At 33.5% G+C, this 6684-nt stretch overlaps 1 long non-coding RNA gene across 4 annotated transcripts; it reads right to left on the bottom strand.

The window, feature by feature from the left end:
* Window positions 1-779: 779 nt before the first annotated feature.
* Window positions 780-5249, bottom strand: LOC110917407. Of its 4 annotated transcripts, XR_002580549.2 has the most exons (8): window positions 5043-5249; window positions 4801-4943; window positions 4132-4176; window positions 2383-2553; window positions 2173-2295; window positions 1958-2048; window positions 1212-1273; window positions 780-1124 (listed from the first exon to the last, which is right to left on the bottom strand). It is a non-coding gene; the product is annotated as an uncharacterized LOC110917407 (long non-coding RNA). The 4 variants fall into 4 exon arrangements; XR_002580546.2 differs by having other exon boundaries at window positions 2173-2553; XR_002580547.2 differs by having other exon boundaries at window positions 2173-2553; window positions 4801-4840.
* Window positions 5250-6684: the final 1435 nt, after the last annotated feature.

Genomic DNA, 6684 nt, shown 5'->3' with positions numbered 1-6684 from the left:
ATGATATGCTACTAACCCTTACCTGTATGAAATTATATGATACTTTACTTTACTGGATGATACAATATGCACGAACAACCTTTATCATATCATTGTATACACAAAACATCACACGGATCACAACTGTTTGATATCATAGACTTGTAAACCTTAATTGTGCGTAAAACACTCACACACTACAAGAAAACTGGGTTTTTAGTACGCGCAAAGGCGTTCTAAAATGCTATTTTATAGGACCTTTCATTTAATAGGACCAACGGTAAAAGCGTTTCATGTAAAGGGGTCGTAATAAGTCCCAGAACTATAAAAGCGTCCTAACATCTCAAATAAGATTATGAAACCAATTTTATGGTCGTGTAATATGTCTTTGAACAACCAAAATAGTGTCCTAATAAAAACATATTAGGACACTTTTACAATGTTCTAACATGTGCTTCCATACTTTTAATCTTTTGATACACTTACAAGCGTCCTTAAAAATTAATTGATAGGACACTTATGATGTAACATTATAACTAATTTAGTACCAGGAAAAGGGTCCTAATATACCAAATAAGATTATGAAACCAATTTTATGGTCGCATAATATGTCTATAGACAACTTAAATAGCGTCCTAAAAAGAACATATTAGGACACTTTGACAATGTTCTAATATGTAATTACCTATTTTTAATCTTTTGATACACATACAGGCGTACTTAAAAATTAATTTATAGGACCTTTATGATGTAACGTTATAGCTACTTTAATATCAAGAAAATGGTCCTAATATCCCAAATAAGATTATAAAACCAATTTTATAAATAGACCATCAACATATAACATCCTAATAGTTATAGTATAACATCAACATATAACATCCTAATAATAAAGAGAATATTCTACTCGTCTTGATCTTCAAGTGATAGGTGTTTGATAGCTCCCACATCAGAGCCTCCAAGCTTTGTTGATGTCTGTCAGATGGTATAATTCTGGTAAAGATACAAGTTCAACATTCCTCAAGAAAGGCTCCGTTAAACATTTCTACCATCAAATGTTGGAACTATGGTCACCTCTTCAGACCATTTCTACTCATTGTTTCGGCGGGAAATTTATGTCACTTAGTAACTTAACCCATACAAAGCTGAAAAAAGAAGACCATTTTTTTTACATCAGACAGATATTAGGTCTATGGTATTTTGTAAAAAAAAATCATTAATAGTCACTTAACCGAGATATAGAATATGTCAAAGGTTGTAGCACATGAAAGGAAGTTGCTAGAGCTGTCAAAGTCTGTAAAAACACAAGAAAATAGTAACATGATATAGAAATATGAGGTAAAGTGTTAAAAAGTTGAACAGAAAAATGTAGTTATGTGAAACAGTGAAAGTTTGCATCTTTCAAGACTAGATCAAGAGAACAAAGATCAAGTAGCCAGTGTCAGGTCAAAATGAATGGTCATATTGATTACGGTCAAAACATGTTTTGGCAAAAATAAGTAAACATTAAAACCTGTCGTTTTTTCATAAAAAAGAAAGGTAAAGTTTGACACAAAAAGATATCCACAAATAACATCATATTAAATCTACACCAAATTTAAAAGCCTGGTGATTAAATTAATGTTCTTAGGCCCGTCAAAAACAATGGATGCCTTAATAAACCCACTGACCCGTTTAAGATTCGAGTAAGCCAGTTCAAGTAGGTCGGATTTTAAGAATCGGGTAATCGGTTCACCCGTTGCATTTTCGGTTCCATTCAAGTGTATGCAATATTATATTTAAGTTACAATGCTTTTGTCTTTTAAGTATAACGAAACCCATAAAGAAAAAAAAGACTTAAACTACGATAAATTAGTTCAAGTATTGGTTACATTTTCAAATTGAAAATACCCGATTAAGCCAAGCAGAAAAACTAGAAACCCAACAACACCCCTAAAAGTTCTAGTTGATAACAAAAACTAAAAAAATGACAACTAACCTCAAAACATATATTTTTCTATAGAAATTTTCCCACTCTATTTCATGTGCTTCCTTGCATACCTCTAGTTCTTCAAAATCTTGGAATCCATCTGCACTCCAAAACATAATTTTTTGTATAAGAATTTTTTTGTGCTATTACTTAACAGTTTGGCAAAAGCAATAACAAAATTAGTATTAATATAGATTAATCAAGCACCAAAGAATTAGACAAACCTCATGAACAGGTGATGAACAAAAACAATGATTATACCAGTGAAACTAATTACCAAAGCTCAAATGAATCAAGAATGACACTGCAAGAGTGATCTCTTTTGTCAATACTATTGGGGTATGCGACTACAGAGAAAATGGGATTATTTAGGACAATGTAACTAGAAACATTTAAAAAGACAAAATGATCCAGGGGGTTTTCATGTGATTTACAACATAATTAACCAGCGATGCGCCGCCTCAAAAACGATTTCTTCCCGTCTCGCCTCGAGACACGCACCTCAATACAGACGCCTCGGACGTTTTTTTTCTACACCATGAGCCAATAAACCAATTAATTTTCCCTGTGAACCACCCCATGGTTTCATAACCGATTCCACATCCCTGCAAATCATGGATAGGAATGATAGCATCATAGTTTGTAATACATAGATATGATATTCATGGCATAGTTGTCAATAGCGAGCGTAGCGATCGCTATAGCGCTACGTAGCGTATAAGTCTAGGCTCGCTATTAGTATTGTAGCGATAGATAGCGATACTAGGGACGATTTATTTTATTTTTATTTTTTTTCTAATATAAATAGCAAAATATCCCTATAAAATAGCTGGATTTTTTGTTTTTGTTAAATATACATGTAAAGTAGCATATATACTTGGATATTTTGATATAATATACATATATTTTTTTTTAATTCTAGTGTATCGCTATTTATAAAAAAACAACCCGCTATTTATCACTATTCGCTATGTAGCATATAGGTACCTTATCGCTATTTGTCGCTATTCGCTATTAACAACTATGATTCATGGTTAGGGGTGTAAACAAGCCGAGCTTGTACAAGCTCGAGCTTGGCTCGTTTACCTTTTTAGAGAGATTAGACATGAGCTAGGATCGTTAAATCTCAAGCTTGGTTTGTGAGTAGCCTTTCGAGCTCGGGCTCGGCTCGTTTATTATCTATTTTCAATTTAATAACTTTATTTATACATTTTGTAATTGTTTACGTTGAAAAAATTATATATAATAAAGTATATATTATTTAGATATGTTTACCTTTACTTTGTATATACTAATTAAAGACCCTTATAATTAATGAAGCAACGGCCTATTTTGTATAACCCAAGGCCCAAGCCTACTGCTTAAACAAGAATGCAAACAAACATACTGAATCCAAACAGCTCAATGAAATAATAGAGTAGTTAGGTTTAGTAAGGTCATCAACGATATTCTGACATTGTCAAAATCAAAAGTAAATTATCACCGTCTTCTGATGATATACCAATGGCTTTAGACATTTAATAACAATGACCATAAATTTAACATCGGGTTCTCCTATGATGATATGTGGTGCTATTTAATAACAAAGACCGGAAATTTAACATGAGACGCACCTAGGCGCAAGGCGCACTAAAGCGCCTTGTCACCCGAGGCGCGCCATTTCCACAAAACGAAAAAAACCACATTTTGGGGGTTTTTAGAGGTTTGAGGTGTACGCCTTGTGTACTTTGGATACATTAATTTTGTTTTTTCATCAAAGTGTTGTACAATACGTTTTTTGGTATGTGCATGTAGGTAAAATCATATAAGTTTAAATGTTTTAGTAACCGCAAACGTTTGTATAAGTCCTAGTAACTTTTGATATAACTTTTGGTATCACTATGTGTGTATAAGTCCTAAACTTTTGCTACTAACTATTAGCTACATGATCTTAAATAACATATATAATAGTTTTTTATTATTTTATATGTGGAATCTTATTTATTTTCAAAGCATTACGTATTTTTTATTTTATTTTTTTTCTCTATGTGCGCTTTTCTTAAAAAAACCGAAGCTTTTTTTGCGCCTTGCGCCTAGGCTCAGGGCGAGCCGATGCGGCTCGCCTGTGCCTTGCGTCTTTGACAACATAGGTTCTATAACCTTTTTAAATTATATAAAAATATAGTTAAATTCATCTTTAATACCTGATAACCCTTTAATTCAAATCTATCACAAACTTCTCATCAGACCTGCATATAAATCGATACATGCTAATTAATCAAATCCAAAAACAATAAACTTTAGACTATTTCACAACTGGGCATTCACTCTTTATTCATTGCATCTGATAGGATATTAAACACAAAAAATAATTACATATATATCCACATACATTAAACAAAGAACTATATTAGGTTGAAGTTTAAAAATCCAATGACCTCCTAATATCGGTGGCCCATACAAGTTTCTTATATATATTCACTCAACACCCCCCCCCCCTTTAAAAATATATATATATAATCCTTCTACACTTCTTCCATGGTGTATGCAAGTGACTTGATGAATCAATTCAAAGAGAAACATACACTATGAAACCATTTGTCTACATACATGGGTAACATTGACAATAACAATGAGTATACCATTTTATGAAACACACCCTATTGCGTCATCTAATCTATAAGCTATTTGTATCACTATTTTAAGCAAACAACATCTACATATGCCGCCATTGCGTTTGTTAAATTGTGGAGACCACTGTGTTTTTAACACTCACTCAGACATTTGATCAAACACTTGGTAGGCATTCACTCAACATACTATATAAAACCTATATTTTGTTGTTCAATAGCCATTTATAGAAAAATATATACCTAATATCCACTACTACTTCAGGTGGATCCCTCTCAAGACCTGAAAATAGTACATCAAAGTTTTTAGTTAAACTTTAGAAGTTTCAAATGTTAGATTTTCAGTTGCTTCAATACTTGAAAACCTTGGCCACAAATGAAGTACCCTAATAAATAAGAACGAGGCATGTGTTAAAATGCACGAACATAGAAATTCATATTCGAAACCTAATTATAGTTGTAGAAAAAAAAATACGATAAATTACCAAAATGTCATCGCTGAGCCACTGCCGCTGAGATGATGCCGTCGTTAAATGTGGTAGAGAACAAAAGCGGGATGATAAATCTATCATTTGAGGAGGATCAGAAACGATAAACAACAGAGTAAGGAATGTAGGGGTAGGGTTGAAAATTTCAAATTTGAGGGAGGAAAGGGAACTTGGGGCGGGAAGTTAGAGCGGTGAAAATTTTAATTCTTAATGTTTAAGTGCCACATGATGGAAAAATAAAGGTTTATCGAAAAATAAAATGTTTAATTCATCAAATTAAATAGTTTAAGTATACTATAAAACGATAAAATTAGTTTAGGGTGTAAGGAGTGGTTAAACACTTTGGAGTGCCAAACCAAAAAACCGACCAATCAGAGCGCGCCATGTCAATCAGTCAAAAGTGTTTAAACTTTGGTGAAAAGTGTTGGCAATGGTTTAGACACTTGGTGAAGTGGTAAACTATTTAAAAAAAAAGTGTGATTGGTTGAGATAGGAATGGACCCCACCCACAATACCCCCTCTCTCTCAATCATCTTCTCCCCGAATCGGCATGCTGTCCCCGATCGTGTTGACTTGCCGCGTCGGCATCGGGTCGGCGGCGGTGTTTGCCGATCGGCAAACCCGTTTGCCACCCTTTGCCGACTACCACACCGTATACCCTTATAGAAAATATAAAAAATAAAATTAGTTTACAGAAAATAATATTTTTGAAAACTAATCAACAGGAGTTGGATATATTTACGATTAGCATTATAAGAAATTCAATAAATTTGTTATTATTTTACTTTCATTTAACACGTTTAGATTTCGTGATGGGTTTGTTTCAAAATTAAAAATTGTTTATTTAATAACACCAATGATTAAGCGTCCTATAAAGTTTAAAGTTATAAGACCCCCAAGTGTCAAGTGTCCTATTAAGTTAATTTCTAATATGACTTCGACTAGAAAGGATCCTATAACATTGAACATTTATGACTTAACTACAACGTGTCCTATTAAGTTATGTTATAATATGACCTCAGATGATCAAGTGTCCTAATACAGTTTCACATAATGGGACACAAACAATTAAATGTCTTATAAAGTACTTTATTAGGATCTACATTTTAAGTGTCCTATTAAATTATATGATAATAGGACCCCAAAAAATCATCCATCCTATTAAATAGTTTTTTAGGACACCGGTTTAGTTGACTATATTATAAAAGGACCCCAAAAGTTCATTAGTCCTATTAAATAGTTTTTTAGGACCCTCTTTTACAAGCGTCCCACAGAAAAGGTCCTAAAAAGCTATTTTTGTTGTAGTGACATCAAGCTTACGTGCGATGTATCCTAGGTCGTGAGTAACGGACTTAGACAGTTAATTAATCCTAGAAGCAATAACATACCGAGCAATCCAAGGTGAGTTCATCTTTCTTGAGCATGCGTCCCGGTGGTTGGGACAGTCAGTGGGTATTCCTGGGAGGGATAAGTCTTTTGGGTAAAAACGGGAATGTTGGATAATATACTCTTCCTATCATCTTTCAAGTCCCTCCGTGTTGTTTGGTTACCAGAAAGGTAACATGGTATTAGTTAGTAGCGCTACTTAGGTTTGGCAACCTCACCCCGTATCTGGGAGAACGGGTGTTGAACTAATGAC

This window comes from Helianthus annuus, chromosome 16 (assembly GCF_002127325.2).
Source record: "Helianthus annuus cultivar XRQ/B chromosome 16, HanXRQr2.0-SUNRISE, whole genome shotgun sequence".
NCBI classification, from domain to species: domain Eukaryota; kingdom Viridiplantae; phylum Streptophyta; class Magnoliopsida; order Asterales; family Asteraceae; genus Helianthus; species Helianthus annuus.
The sequence above is the reverse complement of the archived record's forward strand: the minus strand, read 5'-3'. Positions and strand labels throughout refer to the sequence as shown.